Here is a 25,907-nt window from a genome sequence, read left to right as displayed (position 1 = left end):
ATGAGGTGGGTGTCTGTCTTTTCTCCCAAGTAACAAGTGATAGGATGAGAAGAAACAGCCTCAAGTTGCTCCAGGGGAGGTTTAGATTAGAAATTTCTTCACTGACAGGGTTGTCAAGCATTGGTACAGGCTGCCCAGGGAAGTGGTTGAGTCACCATCCCTGGAAGTATTTGAAAGCCTTGTAGACGTGGCACTTAAGGACATGGTTTAGTGGTGGACTTGGGAGTGTTAGGTTTACAGTTGGACTCGATCTTGAAGGTCTTTTGCAACTGAAATGATTCTATGATTCTGATTTGTGTGAAACTTTTATTGTCCATACAGTACCCCAGTGTTCCAGAAATACTGATAGGCACACAGAAAAAAACAAGATGCCTGGCAGGGACTGGTAAAATTAATGGCTCTACAGACAAAAGAAACAATTTCCAAAACATCATGTAGGTCCTGGTAGAAAATTAATCTGAAGACCTGACTTTTCTAGCAGAAATGAGGAAAAAAATGCTGAATCATCAGACATTTACAGCCAAGTTTGAATCAAGCTTCTGGATGCTTGGACTGCAATAAGAGTCCAAATTTTGGCATTCTGGAAGGATGGACATGCATTTAGGTTCAGGGATGAGTCTGTAGACGACTTTGTTGAAACAGTTGTTCTATTGAGATGGTCTGTGCTGCCTACACAGAGAAAATGAAAATGCTGCAGGAAGTCTCTTCCATTAGTTATTTTTGTATTTTCCTAGACAGCCGTAAACCAAAGCAGAAGTGATTCTGAAGAGTCATTTAATATTGTTGCAATTGCTTGGCTTCCATTTTCCTCAAATGTAATAAAAAACAAACTCAATTGAGATAGACAAGGTTCTTAAATATTCTTGTTCATGGATTTTATTGTTTAGTTTTTAAAAGGCTGTTTTCCCAAATGGCATTTTTGGTAGTTTATTTGTGCTTTTATTGGATTGCATTGGATAATTTGGAGAGCATCTTGGGTAAAGTAGTTCCTAGCTTTAAAACTTTAAGATTTATTTCCTTAGGTGTTTAACTATACTGGTCTGTCAGCAACTAGCTGTTGTCACTTAGCAAATAGCCCAGAAAGCCGCAGATCCTAGTTGGATAAAACAATCAGTTCCCTGAATCCAAATATGACAAGTAATTCTGAGTAGTATCCTTTCAGTTGAATTGAGACCTCTTACTTTTACTGGAGAACAGCTTTGATTTATTTGCAGCGGGGATCCTTGACGAAGTAGCAATATTTTTACAGTACTATAACTCTTAAAGAGAGATCAGTGAATTGAGTATTTAAGACAGCAATCTTAACTCCCGAGTGCTGCATGAATTCCTGCCTAGGTTTTGGCGAGGTTGTAACACAGGTTGGCGAGGTTCCCATTGTTTGCTGTGGGTTTTTCTCTATTGTAATTTGTATGATATTTCAGGTAGTTATGAGCGAATTTACAGCTGTAGGTTCAAAGAACCCTCTATGGACAATGACTGTGCAGAAAGCAAGGCCAAAGACAAGGATCTATTGCTATTGTCTGCAGTACACATAGAAGGAATGAACAAAGAGCTAGGGAAGACTGAATTTTAAACTGATTCATACAGGAAAAACAGCTCTGCATATCATATGCAGATTTGCAATTAATGTACAGGGACATAAATCCATTTAGATCAGTGGATTTACAGAAATTTCCATAATTATAAAATTTTGAACCAGTTTATCAAGGCCATCATAAACTTTATGTTCGGGATTGAGCAAATGGCTTCAGAAGAATTCATCTTAATTTCAGCGCCTTCCTGGCCCCTCTAACGAATATATAGTGGAGTAAAGAAATAAGAACATTCTTCATTCCCTTCAATTACCACCTGATAGTAACCTAAAATGTGTGGACTAAATATCTTAGCATATCTGCTTTTCATGGAGACGAGTCTTTGCATTTAAGTGTGCACTGACAGGGAAAGTAAAAATACCACGACAGATTGAAGGGTTAATTATTATTGATGGACAACAAATACAACAGTTCAACTCAAGCAAGACCCATTGCTTACATGTATAAGACCAACTCGTAGAGTATGGGGCACTTTCCACAGCATAATCACAATTGTGATGGAAGGCCAGGTTTCCTCATCTTTGTCACCTACTAAATTTAGTGGAAAGCTAGTGCATCATCCTTCTCAAGACCTTCTGGAAAAGCCAGAACAAATGCTGTGCAGCCATCCTTGTGGCGACATTGTAAATACACCTACCACTTTTGCGCTTGAGGCAAATGTTCTGTGAGACAAAGCACGTGCAAGTGACAGATGAGGTCATTTCATTCCTTTTGGACAGCACGTTAACTAAAACTGAAAAAGTCTTTCATATAATGTGCATTAAAGAATGAGAAACATGTCTTAGCCATCTTTCCAGATCCGTGATTCAAAGACACCAGTCAAGCAAACAGACTCTCATCGATAATTCTGACAGCCACAAGTCAGGAACGATTAGTGAAAAACAGGATAACTTTGACTGGGGACAGGTGAAGGAGAATGTAAGAAAAGAGCTACTACTTTGTTAAGATTTGAGTCAAGAGTTGCTGCTGCTTACCAGCAAAGTTACCAGAATCACAATTTCTTGTATTTTGCTCAGAAATACAATGGTGTCCCACAGCACCTGGACACATATTTATGTCTCTAAAAGAATGTCACTCAATCTGACAGGACAGGGTACTGACAGGGAAGTTAGGCATGATTTCCCTTGAAAATGATGAACATATAGATGAAAACCCAAGGATATTTCATAGAAAATACAATAGGGGGATAATATCAATCTCACCTGTGACAAGCTGTGGGATGACACACCAAGGTTAGAGGGATGAGGTGCTAGTGAGGGCCCTCAGCCGGTTGCTCTGAGATGTGCTGGCTACACTGCAGCACACTTGAAGTCTTACAGAGATGAGCCAAGGGCTCCTGAGGTAATAGGAGCCAACAGGGAAACACCAGTGAAATACCTGAAAGGAATTAAGGGGTGTTCCTCTAAAAAGGTGACGCACCCAACAGCTGAAGTGCCTCTACACCAACGCACGCAGCATGGGCAACAAAGAGGAGGAGCTGGAAGCCACCATGCTGCTAGAAAGCTACAACCTAGTTGCCATTACCAAAACTTGGTGGGATGAATCCCATTACTGGAGTGCGGCTATCAATGGCTACAGGCTGTTCAGAAGGGACAGGTGAGGAAGGAGGGGCAGAGGTGTTGCCCTCTACATCAAGGAATGTATAGAGCATGAAGAGCTGTCCCTGAAGAATATTTGGGGGTACTGGTGGAAGAAAAGCTGGACATGAACTGGCAACATGCACTCACAGCTCAGAAAGCCAACCGTGTCCTGGGCTGCATCGATAGAAGTGTGGCCAGCAGGTTGAAGGAGGTGATTCTGTCCCTCTACTCCACTCTTGTGAGACTTTACCTGGAGTACTGCGTCCAGCTCTAGAGCTGTCAGCACAGGAAAGACATGGACCTGTTGGAGTGGGTCCAGAGGAGGGACACAAAAATGATCAGAGACCTGGAGCATGTCTCCTGTGAGGACAGGCTGAGAGAGCTGGGGTTGTTCAGCCTGGAGAAGAGAAGGCTCTGAGAGACCTTATTGTGGCCTTTCAATGCCTAAAGATGGGGATTTTGTAAGAAAGATGGGGACAAACTTTTCAGCTGGGCCTGTTGCGATAGGAGAAGGGGTAATGTTTTTAAACTAAAAGTGGGTAGATTTAGACTAGATCGAAGGAAGAAACATTTTTACAATGAGGGTGGCGAAACACTGGAACAGGTTGCCCAGAGAGGTGGTAGGTGTGCCATCCCTGGAAACATTCAAAGTAAGGTTAGATGGGGCTTTGAGCAACCTGATCTAGTTGAAGATGTCCCTGTTCATTACAGGGGGGTGGGACTAGATGGTGCCTTTCAGCCGAAACTATTCTATGATTCTATGAACTGATGTATTGCTACATATACAGGCAAAGGAGGGGCTGGACTGGGACTGCAGATACTTCTTTCAGTGTCATCCACTTTTCATGCATTTCTTCTAAGAATCTTCAGTGCAAGAAGTGCATGTAAATCAGAAAATTATATTTTAAGAGCAGTTATGGAATAAAGTGAAAAATTTCCCACTGTATGATAATTCTGCCCAAGTACCATGAAGCCAGTACTTACCTGTACATATTTATAGATTGCTAGAAGAGGACCTAACAGGTGAACAGCTGCAGGTACTGCCTGAAGACAACCACCTTACCTGGAGGGTTAATATTCTTATAAAGGTTCCTCCTTTCAGACTTCAGTTTATCAGCCTCCCTACATTTTAGTAGGATAAGTGTCTTGTCTTGATCTCCTAGATACCTTCTCTGCCTTCTGTTCCTTTGAAAAGTAAGAAAGGCTAGGAAGGTACTTCGCGCTTGAGAAAAACTTTATTATGGTTCAGATTGAATTATATAGGTATTTGTGTTCTGTTTTACCACAGATATTGATTCTTCTCAGGCTATAGCATGATCAATAATATCTAGTAATACCTCAAATTCTACCACTTTTGTACGTCAGTATTCAAGTTAGTAAATATTCAAAAATCAGCAATACAGACAAAGCTACGCATACTCCAAGCAGAAGCGCCACGCTGAGAGCCTCTTCGGTGTAAGCTATTTATATGTTAAATAAGTTGCTGCAGTTCTGTACTTTTAATGTATATCGCTCATGATGAGGCAGGCATAGTGACCTCTCAACTTCTGTACATGGGCACAGTAGATCATAGACGAAGGTACAATTTCTTCTGTACATAGAGTTAAAACGGTGAAAAGACTGCCTTACCTGCCCTTGCTTAATGATTGTTTCCAGGGCCCATTTATGTAGACAAGAGAAGGGATGAAGGTTACAAATGTGGCTCTGTACCTTTTTTGAGGGTACAGAGAATAAACTGACCTAGCTATATAGTTTAGTGATGTGTTTTCCTCAGCTGTCACAATGAATATGAATGTCACTATCAAGTACACATGGCCTTACAGTTTCTGAATGACAACGCCAAGATAAGTGGCACCCAGAGATTGATGGGGTTTGAAAATGTCTCTTTCTGGGAAAAAAAAACACCACACAATAACAAAGCAATCATTTTCCTATTAAAAGCAGAGCTCCATTCTCCTTGATGCAAGTACTGAAGGGAATTAAGTAGTACTCCCCCATATCCAAGCTAGCTTTAAATATTTACCATACTATTTTAAAGCGTGTTAAATCAGCATCTCTAGGGGGTTTGTTGTTAAGTTTGGGGGTTTTTTAAATAGAAAGTATAAGTGAAGAGATGATGCATCTGCAAGGAAGTAGTGCTTTAAGTACTGACAGTGCCAGGTGTGGGGGCGGCTGGAGTGAAAGATTCAGAAATTAGAAGAGAAGTATGCCAAGAAAACTAGCCCTTCTTTAACCTCAGTGCCACTTTCTCTTCTATTTCCAAGTTACATAAACTCTTGAAACCCAGACTCTGAAATGGAAGCCATCTAATTTTTAACAGCTAGCAGCATCACTGCTACAGGGCTGAGAATAAAGACACCCTGCGTTTTATCTGTGTTTTTCCATAGGGATGTTTCAGGTATAAAAGATTGGCCGAGCTCCTGAAAGAAGTAACTGAATGATTTCAAATAACTTTCCACCTGTACTTAGAGAAATCTCTCTGAGATAAAAACATGATTAAAAATAATTAATTTCCTTCAGTTTTACATTGTCTCTCCCATTAATGGCTCCCAGTATGTAACTTGCCTCTTCTGTGGCAGAATTTTAGCGCAGCGCAGACCTGCAGCCAGTTTTTGATTCACTGCCAGCTCCACATCCTTTCCTGCCATGCTAAGGGCTAGCCATGTAGTCTCCATTTTGTATTTACTAATTTTCTTTCTCTTCTGTAAATGTTGAGCTCTTCCCTTGCCCTTCTCTCTCTCCTCCCCTTCCCCACTCCCCCCACCCCACCCCCCCCACTGCAGTGCATCAAGATCATTTTGAATTACGATCCTGTCCCACATACCGCTTGCCATCCGTCCTGCCTTGGAGCTGTCAGCAAATTTCATAAGCGTACTTTCTCTTCCATCATCCAGGTGGCTAATGGAAATATCAAATAGAACCAGCTCTGGACACATTCCCCTGGGACTCCACTTGAGATATTTTTGACGGCAAACCTCTGAGAGCAGCATTCCAGCTGACGGTGTGTCCACCTGGCTGTGCTTCCATCCAGACAACGTGTCTTTGGCTTGGGGAAGGACTGTCGAGTGGGACAGTGTCGGAAGTGTTTTTTAAAGTCAAATTCTGCTCCCCCCTTATCCCTTAGAGTAGTCCTTGTCACATACGGAAATATATATTTAACATTGCTTGGTCTTTATTATTTTTTTCCATTTTATCTTTTAAGGGCTTATAAATAGATTGGGTAATATTTTATTCTAGAACTAATATTTTATTCTAGCTCTGGTGGCTGGTAGATGACCAGTTTGTCTTAATTTTTATCATTTACCCATTTGTTTGTTTATCATGGACAAACCCCAGCAGATGACATAAATGTTCTTCCCATGTTCTTCACCCTGTAAGATCTGCTAAAGTCTAGTCACAGTAGCTATCATTTTTACATGCCAGTAAGAGCTGTTTCAGCACAGTTGACCTTTACTGTGAATCAGTACTTTTCTTTTTTACATGTAAATCAATACGCGTTGACATGGTTCACTAATGGAATACAGAGGAAGCATATGACTAAAATCAAAATCAGAATCAAACACTGTCAATATTTTTAGAGCTTGAATATGACTCACCTCATAAATTTGACTTTCTCTGGAATTCAGTCTTTTCAATTAAGCTTTCATCAAGAAAAAATCTCAGCTGTAGGATGAAATTTATGCTCAGGACAAAAATGAGAATGAGGGAAGTGTCTGTTTCAGCTCTGAGATTTAAAAAGCAGTTTGATTTTCAGTAGAGGATATTGCCATAATTTTTTGTTCCATACAAAATTAACCTTTGGATTTTTTCCCCAGCTAGTTTGAAATTAAGACTGTTGGGCCACAGACACAATACAAGCCTGACCCTGACAAAGCAGAAAAGGTATCATAAATTGGAAATAAAGCAAGCTATGAGAATTAAGTACGGTTAATGCTATCTGTACTTTTTCATTCAGCTCAAGATGAAATCCCATTGACCAGAAAAATCCCTATCACAAAGCATGTACCTGGATCAGAACCAACTAGATCAGAAAAATCTGGTGCATTCCATATGCAGAAAATCAATAAACCCCTCAGCTACCTGCAACTTCTGCAGCTAAACAGTGAGAGGGCACATAAGGCAAAGCACTACCAAGCACATCTCTTTCTTGTGGAAGAACTCACAAAGCTGTAATCACATCACCTCTGAACTTTGCATTTTGATCGAGCCTGTGCTTTAACTAGTACCGTGATGGGGCATTCGGTGCAGATCTGGCTGCAGGTGTTTACCGACTTTGCGCTGCCCTGTGCCATCTCACCATTCAGCTGGCAAAACATACGGAAGGTGTTCCACCTCCATGCCAGTGCCAAGGTAGGCAGCGTCCTGTAGATCACTGATAAATACACATTACAGGGGTGGTGCTGTCTTTGTGTTTGGAAGCAATTAGACTTTAGTCAGTAAACTATTTCTACCTTTTAAAATGTAGTGCTCAAATGGTTACACGGGTGCTTGCTGGGGGGTCAGGAAGTGTTGAATCTCCTACATTTCACCTGCTGATCACCATTTTGAGAGCTTTACAAATGTTTCAAAAGGACACTTCCTCTTCCAGGTGCTGCATTAGCAGGACCAACTTCAAAACTGGATACCCTCTTCAGAGGCTTCTTCTTGCTGAGGGCAGAGAGGGGACAAATTATGTTGTTCCCCCCGTAGCTTTCTCTCTGCAAGGGCGAACACTCAGCAGGCACCACCGCTCACAAGGAAAGCACAGCCTTCTTGACCCCTGAGCACTGACCATGAGCGAGAGGTCTTTTCATATCCTGGGCCTCTCTGTCCCTTGGAGACACTCTTGCTTTGGCGGTGGGTTGTGTGGAGAAAGAACCCGAAATTCTTAGTAGAAATGGCTCCTTTGAAAAAATGGGAAAAATAGTATTCACAGCAGTAAGCCCCTTTTGTGATTTAGTGAGAAGGCCACAGGCTCTGTTTTAATCCATTTCCAATAGAGTAGAGCTTATATGACACTTCACTTTTTCATTCAAGTAATGCAGTTTGCTGTCTGCTTACTGCTGAGCTCTTATGAGAAGATGCCGCTCACTGCAGACTGATAAATCTTCCTTTAGCTGGGGGTCTTAAATCAAGTAATAAAATTTTAGAACTGCTTTAAAACTGCAGTCAAAATAACTGGTTGCAGCTATTCTTATCTGGTGGTCTCCTTGTAGAAGTTGTCCTTCAGGGCTTTAGGATATCCAGCAGCTCTGCAATTGGAAAATGTTGGGCCAGTTAGCCCCAAATGGGAGCTCGACATTACAGATTTTGATAGCAGCCTCTGTGATTCTGTGGGGCACCATGCTGTTCTGGTCAAAGTCAGCAGCCAACACTAGCTCCCTGAAAAGAACAAAGGGCTCATCAATCAGATTATGCTCTGCAATGACACTTCTTCAGTGTACATCCAGTTTGGAGGTCGAAACTTTAATTTACCCAGAACAAGCCCATCCCTAGCGCCTTACACCTGGTCTCTGCCAAAGCACAGCTCCCACCAAAGGAGTACGCAGCTCTCTGGGGTAACAGAATGTTGCTGCAGCTGCTGGAATCTCATCACAAATAGGCATTCACCTGTGAAGGAAGATAAGGTGACAATAATGTGGCATCAGTGGGGAGAGACATCCAGCCTTGGTTACAGCTCTTCAGGCTACTGGCTGTGAAGTAAAAACCTTCTTTTCTTCCCTTGCTGCCATAGACAGGCTTGAGGCTATTTAGTTCAACCTGTTACAGAGGAACGGAGATAATAGATCAGACCAGATCCAATCCAATGTCCTTTCTCTGGCAACGAGGAGATGTGGAATAATCTGTACAAAGGCAGGAGTACTACTTCTCAACCTCCATATTAAGAATGTCACCCTGATGCACAATGACTATTATTTTTTTCATGTTTTATTAGCCTTTATTGCAGCCAGTACAGTGTGATTAGCCAGGTCATAATCCAGCCCTTTTTGAACCTTTATGGTCACCTTGTCATTTTACTGCCTGTTCCTACGATTAGCTCTGAACAGATGGGAACATTTGGACCACATACATGCAAGAGGGCTGAGAAGAACTTGTTAGCAACAAGGTGAAGGTTGCCCTGTCCCGTTCAAAACAAATGGGTGTAAGGTGCATATCAGATATTTCCACCTCAGAACAGAGCAAACAAATATGCAGTGAGCCTGTTTCAGCTCATCCCAGTTGCTGGACTGACCCGGAGCTTTTCCACGTGCAAAGACTTCTTCACAGATGCAAGCTAGAGGTCCCAGTTACAGCACAGACTGAGTACTGGGTTTAACTGACCAGTTTCCATAGCAGAAAATCAAACGTTTCATAGAACTGTCCTGCACGCTGAATTTCCCCACTGTGACTCTTGTGGCCTTTGCATTTGGAAACATCTCCTTGGTTACAAGAAAGCCATAGGAAAACCTGGATCCCATTGACACTAGAGAATATTTTAACTACAATTTACGGGCAAATTATTTCTCCTGGGGCAACATGGTTCATAAATGCATTATCACTTAAAACTAGAACAGCAGGTTCACAGAAAGAATGTAAAATGTAGTATTTCTCTCTATCAGAAAAATGCTACTGTTCCAAGCTGCAACAGAAAACTTTAAAGGCCGTAAGGACCACATGAACTGTCAAAAGGTATGCAACGTAGGTTGCGAATAAAGGCTGTGAGTTAAGCTAACTGAAAGGCAATTACCAACACACAGAGGAATCAAGAGCTTCACCGTTGCCTCAGAGTCTCTCAGAGCAGCGCAGCTTTTCCTTTCCACTCAGTTCATCCTTTCCAGGCTATTTTTCTTCAGGTTGTATTAGTTTACATCCCCTCCTCCCAAACAAGAGTTCACGTTAGACATCAACTGGCATTAGCTTGAATCATGGTCTTCACAACTGTTACGCCCAGAGGCCAGTTCTCTTACAACTTTTTCACCTGATTGTCTCTGTCAGCCTGCCTCCACGGTTCTCCCTTCAGAGATAGCCAAATCACGGATTATATACAGAGATAAAACTTTTTCCTCTGTTTTGAAGTTCTGCTTCTTCAAAGACAATTCATGATTACTTTTATATTTTTTGCAGCATATGATATTTCATAGAATCATAGAATCACAGAATGGTTTGGGTTGGAAGGGACCTTAAAGATCATCTAGTTCCACCCCCCCTTCCATGGGCAGGGACACCTCCCACTAGACCAGGCTGCTCAAAGCCCCATCCAGCCTGGCCTTGAGCACTTCCAGGGATGGGGCATCCACAGCTTCCCTGGCCAACCTCTTCCAGTGTCTCACCACCCTCACAGTAAAGGATTTCTTCCTAATATCTAATCTAAATCTACCCTCTTTTAGTTTAAAACCGTTACCCTTTGTCCTATCACTCCACTCCCTGATAAAGAGTCCCTCCCCCATCTTTCCTGTAGGACCCCTTGTCATACTGGGCCTTCTCTTCTCCAGGCTGAACAACTCCAACTCTCTCAGCCTGTCCTCATAGCAGAGGTGCTCCAGCCCTCTGACCATCTTTGTGGCCCTCTGCCGGACCTGTCCCAACAGGTCCATGTCCTTCCTGTGCTGAGGACTCCAGAGCTGCACGCTCACCAGAGCATGTCTCACCAGAGCGGAGTAGAGGGGTATTTACATTACTCAGTGCTGTCAGGGGTAGTTTTGAGGACCTGCCTTCCAGGTTCCTGTCTTACAGGAAAGTGTGCATTTCTGCATGCTTTGCTATTCCTAACCAGCTACGCTCTTCCCAGACTAACACATTTTTTTTGTGTAATTTATGATAAATCAGTCTAAGCTCCATAGATTTCCATACATACATTTGCTTTATTGCACATCCCAGTTAGTTCATCTGTGAACTTGATTAATACATAATCCCATGCTCCATGTATTTGGTTTGCTCACCTGCCAAGAAGAGAGTGAAAGATGGGACTTGCAGTGAAAGTTATAGTCTCACTGTATGCAGCAGCCCTGCCTTATAACTGCAGTCCTTAATTTAAGTGTACCAGGGAGACAAAAACAACACTAACAACAAAAAACCTTAACAACAAAACCAACCTAATGAGCATGTTGATAAACTCAACATGCAACATCACAGATCAACAGAACAACTTTTAATTAAAGATAATTACATTTCAATTGCTGTCAGAAGTATTTTAATGTCATATTTCAAAAAGGTTGGGAACCATTACCTAGTTCAGTGAGTTGGATTTTTCCTGTAATCTCATGCATTAGAGAACTAGCATTTTCTTTTCCAGCCTTGAATACTACATCACCTAGTATATGACTAATAATGAATTTTTTCATAATAATGAAAAAAGTTTTGTGATTTTGCCAGTTGAATATTACAAAATCCTACCCAGCTACTGAATTTTAGGACAAGACCCTTTTACTGTTTTAATACTGAAGTATTACATCTTTCCAGAAATCCAGGACCATCATCAATTAGTATTTCAGCTGTAAGAAGCCTGGCATTAGAAGCCAAAACTTACACATTTGTCAGGTGGGCTAGCGGCATTTCTCACTGAAATTACCTGCTTTGCTACATGGATCAGAATATTCTCATTAGCAGGAAGAGGCTCCTTGGGCCAGATCAAGTGGATGAAAAATTGCTGGTCTCACTGTAATGATCCTTATTAATATAATTCTCTGTGTTCTGTGTAGATGTAGAATCAAATAAAGAATTGTGTTGGTCTGTAAATGGTAAAATGTTTCAATCCGTAACAACTATGTGAAACCATGAATTTCAGAGGAGTTTAAGTACCTATGGGAGAACTTAAGTGGACTTCAGGAGCCAAAAGCTAGAACTGCTAACACAGCTACATCCCTGTTGTAACTCCTCAAAGTCACGACTGTGTATTTGCCTGTTTGCAGTGATCTCCAGTCATTTCTGCACATGCCTGCACACTCCGTCGTCTCTAGCACTGTTACCAACATTGGCATGAAGGTAGCTTTCACAGATTTAACTTCGTTAACTTCATTCTAAAGTTTTCTTGCTTGAAACACATTGCTGAGGTTATTTGAATTTTGTGCAATGATGAACATGGCATAAGGTTTACTAATGATTAATCTCAGTTGCTTCAGATATATGGCTTCTAACGTATGGCTTCTTAGTGTGATTATAGTTTTCCCTGCATCTTACCTTCTTTTCCGATTTTCATCCGGATTTCTAAAATATTGCTCATTTTGACAAATCTGTCGGCATAGGGTCAAGAATTACACCAAAACGAAAAATGAAAAAGAAGGGCTAAACTATTCTGGGGATATTATATCATTTACCATTTTAGTCTAAAATTTTATTAATTCCATTTAGGTCTATGGTACCCTAGTCACAAAATGTATTATCTCTTGGACCCAGCAACTTATCCAATTTCCTTGCCATCCTAAAGGATCACAGAATTTATAGTGTAAAAGCATATTGTATTGTCAGGCCTTAGTTGGTTCAATACGGAAAACCTTAAATATAGTACTGATACTTACTTAAGTTTAGCCAAAGAAATGTATTTTATTTACGAGTGCAAGTAATACAAGATTGAAACAAAGTCAGCTGCCTAACTTGCTAGAATATGGTTAGAGCAGAAACAGGCTTTGCATGTGTTTTAGCCTCTACTTCTTGATTGCCAGTGATGAATTATATATAAATAAAAAATAATCACCAAATTCTGAACAGTAATGAAATTATTTAACACAAAAATGCCATTATATTCTTTTTTCAGTACTTCATTGTTTTTTGACTTCTGTTTTGTCTTTTTTATCCGTGTTTCCAGTCAATGTAGGAGATGTTCCAGAGAAGATAAATGATAATAAACTTAAGACTCTACTTAAAAAGTTATCATCTGGATCTGTATGTCTCCCCTAAGAAGTAGTGGCCCAGCTATAGCTATAACTGCTGGGCTGCCTGGGACTTCCTACCCTTGTTGAATACAGGAGATTGTACGTGGGTTCTGCAGCGGAGAGCTAACTCACCGGCTACGCTTTCTTACTTTTGTTCATACTGACGGAAAGGTGTCAGCCCTGGAAAGCAGCATTCCCTGGGAACACGCACAGCCTGGGGATCTCCAGCGTGGGATCCTGCACTTTGAACTTGACTGTAGGTTGCCTGTGGTCTGGGAGGCGCGCTCACACCTGCCAGTTTGAAACACAGTCTTTGGGTCCCCAAAATACAAGTTACGAATTTGCAGCATAGCAGAGGAGAGCCAGTCTCACATGCTGGGATGCCATTTGTCTGTGCATTTGGTTGGCAAATCTGTGCTGTCCCAGACAGAAGACAGTCAGGGAGGCTGCATTTGCAGCTTGAGTGTTAAAGGTAATCCCGTGCCATGGAAACACATGCCTTCCCTCACGTCCCGCCCTGGCATGGCACGGGGATGTCTGCCTCATAGTGGGGGGGCAGCCTTCATTTTTAATCCATCCTGCCGCTGACAGTGGCCCTACAAACAAGCATCGGATATCCAGCAGTTCGAGAAGCTGTGGAAGGGGTGAGACTGATTCAGATGTGCCTGGTGGCCTCTAGCTTCACAGGCTAAAATTCCTATTCGCTTAAAAAGGGACTGAAATCCCAAATTCATTTCATACAGACTAATGAACACCAATTAGCTGCTAAGAGAAGGTTTCGGTTGCGCCTTGCGCAGCCTGGATTTGAACTACTGGGCTAAACACAACAAGCTGAGGACCACAGCTTTCATCAGAGTAATCCCTTTGCTTTTCTACCGACTTTGACAGGCTATTTATTTCTCTTCCACCACCCTACCTTTTGGTTACCAAATATATTTAACTGCTACCAGATCTTACAACAGCGTACAAAAGTCCTGACTGACAGCACTTTTTTGCACTGTTCAAAGAAACAGCTTATTCACGGCAAATATTAGCATTGTATCTCAAAACTTAAAATTCAGCCGCCTTCTTTTTACTATGTGCAAAACCTTTCTTTTGTGGTTATATGGTATGCTTCATTGAATTGCTTTAATTATATTTCTTCTCAGTGGAAAGGATTGGTGTAAATAAAAGAAGAAAACAGTATTGAAAGCTATCAGAAAGGATAACTATCAGTTTTGTGAGCATCTTTATACGCACTTTGCTAACAGCATGCCGGAGAATAATTGTACTATTCCCAGTGAAAAATCTCTTCCATGAGCAGGCAGCACACAGCACCAGATACATAACAAACTCTGTAAACATAGAATAACTCCACCGAAATCGGTGAGTTCACACTGGCCTCTGAATCTCAGCAGCCCAGAGCAGCGTCCACAAAGACCATGTGTGTAGTAATTCAATAATATCAATAAGAGTAAAGCAGGAATTCTTCCATTATTAGGAACTGGAAATTTACACACCTTCCACTCATTCCTGTGGGGAAAAAACAAACAAATTGTGATAGGACATAAAAGTATCTTTAAACTGATATCCCTATTTAGGCTCTCATACGAATGCTCCTGGGAAAACACAGGTTCCATTTTCTGAAAAATTTCCTGAATTCATAATTTGCTTTCAATCCATCACATAACAACACGGAGGCCTTTCAAAATTTCTAGCAAGTGAACAAACAGAAGAAAGACAAAAGAGTATGAGTTACTCTCCTGCTTATCTAACACTGGAGTGATTCGAAAACACTCCTGGAAGGAAGAAATTCTAGTGGAAGCCGTCACCTTGCATAATCCAGAGTTGGGCGCAGACCCCAGGACCCCCGTGTCCCGGGAGATGTGCTCAGCTGGCTTCAGGACAACGGCAGCTCTGAGCAAAGGTTTAGCACCCGCCTGCTGCCAGGGTTTAGGCTCCTCGACTCTGAGTTGTCACATAGCTCCCTGCTAGAAGGGGCACCCAAAGCCTCAAGAGATACTAGTCAAAAGCAAACACCAATCACAAAGTTAAGTTTAAAATTAATCTGTCCTCAGATGAAGATACAGGCAGAAACCTCTACCCCGTGACAGACTCTGAAACTGAAGGGTTTAGGCAGTGATAAGGTGACTAGGTCTGGTTATTCAACAAAGCGAGCAGTGTTCGCTCTTCTGTTTCCAACCTTGCTGTTTAAGAAAGAGAATTGTTGTCCATATAATATTACTAGGGTAGTGTTTACAGTACTTACCCAGTAAATTAGGAGATCCAAATTCTGTGCTCTCCCTGAGGAGCATGCACCAAGTCCTCAATCTTAGGTGGTTTTGGAATGGAGAAGGCACTGCCCTTCTTTATGACTCTGCCCCTCTGTGGAGGGAACATAAGAGACAGAAGGGGAAAAAAAGAAAAGAAAAGAACAGAAGGAGCTTTAGAGAATTTCTAACTGCCTGCACCTCTACCAAGCGGTGACCCCAAGGCTCAGTGCTCACCGTGCCCCCAGTGGAGCAGCACCCCAGCGGGTGCAGAGCCGTGGGTGCTGCTGACTGCGGGGTGCCCGGCTGCGTTACAGGGCGGGCGGGTCTGCTCCCACCCGAGACACTCAGTGGGAAATGCTTTTCCAAATAACTGGCCCTCACAGAGGGGCGTGTAAATTTTCATCTGTGTGATGATGTGTACGTTCGTTCTCAATGTCTTCCTGGAAACTCTGCAAAAGTTAAAAGACTTTATCATCAGCTTAAAAAATCTTTCCTTTCTCATGAGTCAGGCAGCCCCAGATCGTCTGCAGGTGGGTTGTGCATGTGAAAGGCCCGACAGACGTCCTAATGGAGTGTCTCAGTATAGGGTGGAATGTGGCTAAGCATATCCATATTCTGCCCCAAAGCTGAGGATGACTTTCAGAAAAATAAGAAGTCAAACTTTGGTAATCAAATATAGCATGAAACCTTGAGATTGCCCATTCTTGTTCAGAGACATAAGAAAAGCGCTGTAATTACGTCATCAGACGTACTGGGAAAATATTAGCCTGAATTTACCCACCACTTTTCCATTGCAAAGGAAGATATTCTATAAATTCAAGCTCTGCACAGTACCACACAGGTAAGCACCTAGTGTATAGTGAAAGAGATACACCTATAATGAAGAATTATTGTTGAGAAAATAATCAACATTAGGTCCTGCTACTATTGAAGTTATACAAGTACTACTGCAACAAAATAAACAGCAGTAAAGCTGCACTAGCAGCGAGAGTTTCTGAGATCCTCAACCTGCATGTGGTAAAGATAGCACTACTGACTTTCTCCTGAACCGTGTCCTCACGTTCTTGTAGCCCACAAAGTCCATCTCGGGAAACGGTGCTGGAAGGCAGACCAGCTGCTCAGCTCAACCGCACCAGGTGAGGAGAGGACACAGCTACGCTTCTCTGCGGAATGCCCTCATGGTACCGTACATTCACGTGATAGCAGCTGCGTGCGTAACAAATCCCACAGCCATCAGCGAACCTTGACCACTGCAAGGGAAAAGGAGTCAACTTTGTACTAGGCAAGTTGTAGGTCAAGAAAAGTGATCCAGGAGCACCAGTGAGCTCACTGAGGATCCTCCAAGCACCACAGACAGACCGACAGAAGACCCTTACCTGAACTCATCTCAGAATCTGAACTTGTGAGATCTGTCCTGCCTTCAGAGGAATTGCTTCTTTGTAAATAAATCTTCATAGCAAAGTGATGCAGTGCGCTAACTAGAACAGACCGGGAATGAGTTGGCAGAGTGCTATGAATGCATCTCCTTCTCGGTCTCCTAAGAGATGAGATATTTAAGACTAGTCTGGAAAGTGTAAGTTTTGAGGCCATTGTGAATGAATTATGTACAGAATAAGACACCTGCCCTCACAGACATATTATTTACTGACTTCAGGTCCAGCAGCATCAGACATGCGTGGTTTCTCTGGAGAGGGATCTCTGGAAAGTCTGTGTAACTATATTTCATGTTGGTACATATGTCATCACCCTGCTATTAAGATCTTAGTCCTCACCAAAATAACCCATACAGGCAGGACCCGAGGTATGGTACAGCCCGATGAAGTGTGTTTCATAAGCCAGTGTTACTGCAGGCTCCCATGGCCATTAATCTCTTCCAAATGGGACTCGGTGTAGGCTGACATTTAGAGACAAATAAGATGTGTCAGAAAGAGGGTTTGTGATCTTAGGTTTCTTTGCCAGCAATATATAACCTTAAAGTACACTATGTTCTTTAATGGCTCTGCAAAGTGTCCTGGCAAGAAAATAACTGAATGCAGAAGACGTCTGTATTACTGTCATTGGTACAGACTCACATTTGGGTACAGCTACAAAGAGCAACGTAGTGCTATGCAAAGATATTCATCATAGTCCCAAATACATTAGCACAAGTCAGTATGACTGAAAAGTATAGTGCTCAGACTTGGCTAATTAGCTGTAGTTACAGAAATGGTTTACTAAGTTTGGTAATGTGCTGCGACAATAAGGCTACTCCACCACGACCGTCTGAGACAGCTCGGAAGGCTCTCCTGGTGCTGCCTTGCCTTTTGCAGAGTATCCCAAAGGGTTATATTCTCTAGACGAGTGCAAGTCTGTGGATAAAGCAAAACAAAAAATAATTTTCACTTCACTAATGGCTAGCTCAAATTCAAACTGCGTCCTAAAACACAAGGTTCTGTAAGTTGTCTTTAAGTTCATCCGAGATACGCGCTTACAGATGATATATTCTTTACAAAGTTTCCAAATGTCAAAACATGTCTGAAACTCTGCAAACAATTGAAAACTGATGGCAAGAGCAGTTTTGTGTGACCTTTTACAGACTTGCTTTGTCTGAATGTGCAATTTCAAAGTGTAATCAATTTAAAAGACTATTGCCTTCAGTAAAATAAAATTAGCACACTGAGATGAATCCTATTTAAAACTCATTCTCTTGCTAAATTCTGGAGTTTGTTACCCTAAGCTACTGACTGAAGATTTCCTAAGGCCAGTAGGAAATCAATCTTAGGGTCAACCCACCCCAAAGGCCGTACTGCCCACCCCTCCAGCGAGTGCTCAGGTCCACAACATGCTATATGAGGCCATACTACCCACCCCTCCAGCAAGTGCTCAGGACCAGGACACACCATCTGCTCTGGGGACCACTGGGGCCATCAGGAGATGCTGAGCTCCTGCTCCCCTGAGGGTCCTGCCAGCAGCCAGCCACCAGATCAAGCCTCAGTTGGCACTACAGCAGAGACGTCCCAAAAGCTGCAGTGCTGGGCAGCATGGTCACCCCAGCACAGCAAGTTATGAATTCAGCCACTCACTGAACAGAGAAAAGTGATCTGTTGTTTGGATTGTTGCAGTTTATGTCACTGTTGCCCTTCGATCCCCTTACGCATTTAAATGGTAAAGACAATTCTCACCATAAGAATGAGAGAAGTGTCCCCATTTTGTTCCTTTTCTTTGTAGCTGAGGTTCTCGGTCTTCTCTATATCGGAATCAATCACCCTGACAAAACTCCTCTGCCTTGACGAGTCTGGGAAGGGCGGGATGGCGGCTGTTCCTTGCATAAGGCACAAGCTCATTTCTCCCACTTTTGAGAGCTTCCACTTTGCAGTTCATGTGGAGTCACCAGCTGTGACGTTACTACCTGCCCTGCTCCTTAGGACAGAGGCACAACTCGCTGACCTGAGCCAACTGCCAGTGCGAGGAAACTCTTTGGACAAGAGATTGACAGAAGAGTGCAGGAGCTGGCAGGCTTCAACATCTCTCCTGGGTATTAAAGCAAAATCATGTCATTTCCCACATATCGCTTGCCCAGGTTAATCTCTTTCTGTTTAATACAAATGTTTTCTACTGGATTAAATTTGTATTTAGGCTTTTTTTTTTGTTTTTCCCCCTGCTGGAAATTTTTTTCCACTGTACCGGAATAGTACAGTGACCTCAAAGCTGCATATATGGAAGACAAAAAGGGAGTGTTTAAATTTTTTTATCTTCTTGAACACCATTGGGTCATTAGTTTCTATACAAATGACAGGAGCAAGTGACTCCGTCTTCTTCTGATCCTTAACAAACAAGCAACAAAAGAAGCTATATCCTCTCATCATAATGGTAGTATTGCTTTGTTGTAGTGTCCACAATGGAGAGCTTTAATCTAGATGAGATTTGGTTGGAAAGGAATCTTTTGTTATAAACTGAAAGGTTGAATTTGATATTTAGAACTTGCTATTAGGCTTCCCCCTGTAGATGTGTTAGATACGGATGCTCATCTATTGTACTCTACTGTCCTCCACTAAGATATTTTTATGAAGGTTTTGTTCACTGCAATTAAGCTCCATCCATACTTGTCAAAAAATACGATAACTGTGCATTATGAATATATTCAACATCTCCGACATATTCCAGACGTAAGCTCTCTGCTACTTTTTCTCTGCCACCTTTCCAGCCTCGCTGCAAGGTTCAACCAAAGCATCGTAGCACCATCTCGTGGGTACCTGCAATCATTACAGTAGCAAGATCATCTAAGTAGAAAGTCTAGCAGGCTGGTTTCTCCTGTGGGGCACTGGCCGGCACTGCCTGCTCAGGACAGTGATCCCACCGCGGAGCTCAGCCGGGCAAAATGCCTGCAGAGGCGAGGCTTTGTGAGATGGACTCCTCCTCAAAGTAACCAAAACCCAGCCCAGCAGACTAGAGTTGGCTTAACATTGGGCATAACAATATCGTTTTGGGCTACAGGAACAGCTGGATGCCCCAGTCAGGAATGGGAAAGATTCTGCGGGGTTAAAAATGCAACGAAAAAATGACTGGTCAATGTATGGCAGGGCACATACACACAAAGCAACAGTTTTCTGCTGCTGCTGCTCGTTGAGGGGTTTTTCTTTTTGCTATTGCCAGCTGACTATGTTTATACTCAAGCGTAGCAGTGAAGCCAAGCGACTGATGGCAAGCCTGCGTTGAAGAGTGAGCTTTGGGCACTTTCCCCAAGAACCTGGGGAAACAAAAGCGCTTGAATTCTTGCAGTGTTTTAGCACACATTTACTTCATAGAGTCAGCACCACGGGCGGCACGGCTACAGCCATGCCCGTGTGTGCTTGGTCCATAATCCATACTGACCATGACCCGTGGAGTTACAGATGGAAAAATACATCGTGTGTGTGTGTGTGTCCTTTCCTAGACAGCCTGACCTGACTTGCACCGAGGCAGTAGGAGATAGGGCAGGTTTCTGAGATGAAGGAGCAGCGACGGAGGGATGAGGGCAGCTTGCCTGAGCTGCAGGCGGAGGGCTGGCACGAGGGGCAGGGAGGACGTCGTGCCCCAGCCCGTACTTCTGCGAGCGAGGCAGACACAACCAGCGTTCCTTTCACGCTGGGCCAGTTTTCCTCTTAGGCTTTGCAATAGGGCTGCATTTCAAACACTTGCTTCATGAAAGCTTCTCTTCACCTCTAATCCTCACTGAAAAAGCTGCTTCTCACATAGTTTTCTTTTTTAATTTCATTAAAATTAAAAGAATTTAATGACAATTAAGATTGTAATGAAGTCATGTATCTTTCGTTTTGTTGCCGAAGACCTTGTTTTAATCACTTCATTATTTTAATAAATTCTGCTATTTATTTCAGTAAGATTTGAAACACAGTATAGAGCAAGAAAACAAATATTTAAAAACAGATGTAAATTGGCATATATCCTTCACCAAAGACCAAGGGAATCACTGAATGAAATTAATGGCGGTGCTAGAAGCACCCTGACAAAGCACCTGCGCAGTGTTGGGTGTGTGCCTGCTACGCATGATTTGTACAAAGAAAGGGAAGAAACAAATTTTGTGAGGTTGCCATAAATTTGTATATAACTTGAGAAATATATATTAACCACACACACACACCCACACCTGCAACTTTTCTAACAATAATGTTATGCTCCACTCAAAAGACCCCATCACAGTAACTAACACTGCAGAAGAGGAGGGAATAAGGCCAGTTATTGTGGCTGGTATTTGTCGATATAACTCTTTCGGGTTTTTTTCAGGTGTTTTCATTGCATTTTACAACATCAGAGGCTGAAGTTTCAGCACGGTGCGTTGACCTGCTGCCCTCCTGTGGCTGAAGGTTCACTTCAGCCGAAGCGGGGACTCGCCAACAGCGTGCGGTTTGTCAGAGGAACCAACAGGGAGGCCACCCATGTACAGGTATTTTATGAATTTAAAAAGAATGCATGAATTAAGCACAAAGCAGCAAACCCAGCATATTCACAGTCACTTCAGAGGATGTGCAGAAGATCCTAGGTGCTTGCTTGAGAGCAGAAGACAATACTTGCTTAGTGTTTACTGTTCACAATGAAACAAGAGTCTTCACCAAGAAACCGCTTATCCAAAACCGAAGGAGATAACTCACATTCAGAAAAGGAAACGCTCATCCAGGCAGGGGAGTGGAAATGGGTGCTGCATGGTACAAGTTGTGCAGCGTTCAGAAAACTCCTACCAGCCAGCAATCCGGTCTGGGGTCTTAAGACAGTGAAGGACAGTGATGGGGTTCCTGCTGCATGAACCAGTCCTTCCCAAAGGCGTGACAATATGGGTCGTTTCAAATTGGAGCACACACCAGAAATTCAAATATAATCAGCTCTGCCTTTACTTCTAGCCCCTTTGGGCAGATGTTTATTTTGTAATTTCTTCTTGTTTGGGATTAGGGCCTGAGCTTCCCCAGCTGGGGTATTTAACCCCTTTCCTGTATGAACCAACTCTGCACACAGCTTGGCTGGCCTTCCTCAGCAATAAATATGGACTGGCTGGATTTTGAACCCCTTGTCACACTCCCAAACCCATCCATACTCAGAGCCATCCATATTCAGTGGGGGACACTCACCAAGACAAGTGTCAGCTTCTGCAGGCTGTGCCTCTGCCCAGCCCCAAGTACGGGGGTGCCTTCCAGCGGCAGGAACCCCACAGTTCTTCTGCTCCTTTCCCCTGCAAGCTGGCCCATGCACAAGAGATTGCATCTGACTGAGATGGTACAAAAAAAACAGGTATTTTTTTTTAAAGTTACAAGATGGAAAAATACAAATAAAAATTTAAAATAGTCCACCCACCTTATGAACAAAATTGATTTTATGATATTAAAATAAGTACAATATCAAAAAGGGGCAGGAGGATAATGAAAATGTCACTAATTTTTAAACATGAAGCTTTCATATTTTCTTTGAAAATATTTAATTATCATAAGTGCACCAGACCAGCAAATAAGATTTTTCTAACTAGAAGAATCTAAAAAATCATTTTAAAATGCTCATGGACATACTCTATTTTTAATTTTTATCTTTCAAAAAATCAGAAAAATCCTTACAGAGATTTTCATTTTTTCCATTAAATTTTTTTTTCTCAAAGAAAAGATATTATAACTGTTGAAAAAAGTTTTAACTGGTTCTTATCACAGTAGTCTCATATTCAGGAAATAGGAACAGACATGAAAGACAAACTGAATATATGTATTAATGGTCCACTTTTCAAATGCAAATAGAAGGAAATGGTTTTTACTAGATTTTTCATCTGAAAGGGAAATAGCAGCAGGTCTAACAAGAAGCTTGACCTGCAAATCTGACTGAGAAGTCCTGGTTGTGTACAGCGCAAGGTGCACATCTCCTCCAGAACGGTATCTCCTACTCTTTGTTACCACTAACTGTGGCACCTGAACTCTTGGTCACATAATCCTGGTGAAAAATCCTTTGGGAATTACTAAATGGTACCACAGCTAGGCGCAAATGTTCACCCACACAAACGCAGGGTTGAAGCGACTGGTTTAACAGTAGCTCATAAAAAGGTTTGGCTGTTCAATGGATCAAAATGTAGTTTAACAATGCCATGCTGTTGTAGAAAAGGGAACCTGTACATCTTGCATGTACAAATAGGAGCACAGACTACAAGGCTGACGGGGTCAATCCTATTGATCTTCTCAACACTGGATTATTCTATATACTTTAACGCAGGCCATTAAAAAGATTAGAGAAAGCTGGGAGAATCCAAAAGGAAGCAAAAGGAACAATCAGAAATCAGAAATTTAGAAAAGATGACTTAACATCAAACATTGAATACACCAGGTTTACTTAATCTGAGGAAAAGAATGTTGATGGGAACAGGTTAATAATCACACAGAGGCTGCTTTACTGTGGAAGAAAATAAATCTGTCCTTCACATCCGTGGTGAGTAGGATGGAAAGGAATTGCCATGAATTACAGCAAGAATTGCTAAATATTAAGAAAAACTTTCTAATGGTGAAGACACTAGAATAGATAGGCAAAAAAGGTCACAGTGGTCTTAGCACTGATATCCTAAAAGATCTCTTAGATAAACTTCTCTTAGGGATAACATGGAAAGCAGATCTATTCTGGGACAGCAGAATGGATGAGATGGTCTCCAGTGAGGCCAACTAGCCCCATGATTCTGCGCTTCCATGGCAAAGTTGCTCCTGAGGCAGGAGCCATCCCTCTTTCAATCTGGGCCTGCACCATCCACATACAGCACAAACATACATCCCCCAGGCAGCTCACTGCAAAACTCACAACTTGCTAAATCTGGAGGGAAAAAAAAGGGGAACGGTTCTGTTTAAAATCAGTGCTTCAAATAAAAAATAACTCGTAGGAATTCTCCGTCGTCTTTCTCCTAGAAAAGCCAAAGCCAAATTCATGAAGGCAGGCTGGAAAGCAACATCAAAGACCATTGGTAACTTCGCTGAAACCTTCCAAAGAACACACTAGTGCAATTTCCATACCACATCTACGGCTCTGAAACTGGAAGGAAGAGAATCAGGAAATCAGTACTTCCAGACAATAAAAGACCTATATTGGCACACCTTCTTCTAACACAAAAGTGAGACTTGAAGCAGAGAATATAATCAGGCAATACATTTTTTCTCTTCAGAAAGCTACTCACAGCGTCTCACATAGAGTTTATCTGCAAAACTCTGGTAAGAGATACTAGTGCTATGATATAGTGTTTGAATTTTGGCAGGATTTGGCAGGCATTCAGTCAACCCACAAGTTCATACTGTGTTGGGAAGACAGCCCACGCAGAGTTCATGGCCGTGGTCATACAGCTCTTCTACCTCCACCTCAACCATATCAGTTCCCAGCTCCAAAGGCATTTTATAACATTTTCAGCAGAAAACACTCAAATGAAAGGTCTTTCTTCAATAATAAAAAAATCTCAAATAAAATCCACTTCTTCCTAACACTTTTCCACTTACCAAACAAATACTTCCTCCTTTGCTGGAAGGAGGAATATAACTGGAAACAAAACTAAACCTCATTTTTGTAAGGATACACCAATCCAGTCCTGGATTTCCTATTATTAAGATGATAGGAAGAAGAAAGAAGAAAAGAGAAAGAGAAATAAGAAGTGAAAAAAATATGTGGTACTCACACGGATCGTCTGTAAGCAATCTTCCATCAGGTCAACACTTTTTTCCTAGGAGCAAGTACTCTCTTCTTATTATTCTCTCATTTGCCAAGTCACTTTGGCATGCTAAGTGATTACAGAACAGATCTAATAAGCTAATACAAATAATAGCCCCATGAAGACTCCTTTTTCTGCTCTTCATTTCCCACTTATCCTAGACTTCTTGAGTTTCCTGAAAAACGTTCACAACTTTTTTTCCTGGGTGTACTGTTGGGGGCGGCTAGCAGAAAAGTACAAGTATGCAAGAAATTCGAGGGTATGCCGACCTTGCAGACCTGAGACAAATAAATCTGAGGAGCCAGGGAACAACTGGCCTTGCAGGTCTGAGATAAATAACCTTGAAGAAGTAGGGAGTAGGCAACAAGTTATCACTGTAGCTTTTAGCACATTCCAAAACTGTAGCTTCTAGCATGTAGTGAAACCGCAGGTAGGAGGGATTATTGTAATGAAACATTTAGAGCTAAGCCAATTAGAAATGATAGAATTTGTGTAATTTATGTAACTGTTAAGTAGCTGTATAAAAGCTTTCCGACGCGTCTAATAAACTGACATCTTGCTTGCATCAAGCAGCGTCCCGTCTCTCAATCGCGGCAAATTGGTGACCCCGACGTGATGGGGTGGTGAACCGCCTAGCTGAGCGGCTTGCTGCGAGTCCCACGGAACTTTGAATGAGCTGCTGAAAGGAAGCAGGAACTGGCCAGGAATCCCTCTGGATTTAAGAGGTGAGCTGTGGGAAACATGGGGAATCAGATGTCCCCCGCAGAGAGAGACGTATATGAAGTTATGAAAACGCTCCTCCGGAAACATAAAAAAGATATTTCCGGGCAGGACTTAAAGATTATGCTTAAGTGGGTACAAATGAAGATCCCCACTGTTACAGCCTCCAGTATTTTTACCCGGGAACTTTGGGACGATGTGGGGGTAAAGTTGTGGGACTTAGCGACGTCAGGGAATGCCGAGGCTCAGCGTTTGCTTCCGTGGTGGAGAAATATCTTTGAGGCTATTAAGGCACAGAAAAAGGGCCATAAAGACTCTCCAGATACTAAGGGGGAACCTTCATCAGCTCAGCCTTTGCTTCCCCCTCCGCTACCTCCGCGACGTGCTAAGTCGCCCGGACCCTTAAAGGTCTGTGCCGCAGGCTACCCTCCTGAGGAAGATCCGCTTGACCCGGGGCCCGTTGATCCTGATAAAGAGCCTGACTTGTACCCCCCTGACCCTCATGATACGTGGGCGAATATTAGACGTCAAGCTTTAAAAGAAGGTGACTTGGAAATAGCGCGAACGATAGTCGCCCCTGTTATTTATCAAGGCCGGGGAGTGCAGTGGGAGGCTTTGTCCTTCCCGGTCATTAAAGAGCTGCGCCGTACCGTCACAGAACACGGGCTCTCTTCCCCATATTTTGCGAGCCTGCTGTCTTCTGTCTTTGATACGTATGTTATGACTCCCCATGATTTAAAATCGCTAGCGCAATTGTT

At 42.4% G+C, this 25,907-nt stretch overlaps 2 long non-coding RNA genes across 2 annotated transcripts in view; one reads left to right on the top strand and one right to left on the bottom strand.

The window, feature by feature from the left end:
* The window catches only part of LOC141739755 (uncharacterized), a 28,574-nt gene extending 10,432 nt beyond the window's left edge, over positions 1-18,142 (top strand). The window contains exons 2-3 of the long non-coding RNA XR_012585786.1: positions 6,067-12,112; positions 12,933-18,142. This is a non-coding gene — a long non-coding RNA (uncharacterized LOC141739755). The remainder of the gene's footprint in view (positions 1-6,066; positions 12,113-12,932) is intronic.
* LOC141739756 (uncharacterized) lies at positions 17,494-24,536 on the bottom strand. Its single transcript, XR_012585787.1, has 3 exons — positions 24,397-24,536; positions 21,848-21,984; positions 17,494-17,599 (listed from the first exon to the last, which is right to left on the bottom strand). It is a non-coding gene; the product is annotated as an uncharacterized LOC141739756 (long non-coding RNA).
* Positions 24,537-25,907: the final 1,371 nt, after the last annotated feature.

This window comes from Larus michahellis, chromosome 2 (genome assembly GCF_964199755.1).
Source record: "Larus michahellis chromosome 2, bLarMic1.1, whole genome shotgun sequence".
Taxonomy (NCBI): Eukaryota; Metazoa; Chordata; class Aves; order Charadriiformes; family Laridae; genus Larus; species Larus michahellis.
Note: the sequence above shows the minus strand (reverse complement) of the source record. Positions and strands in the feature narration are given on the sequence as shown.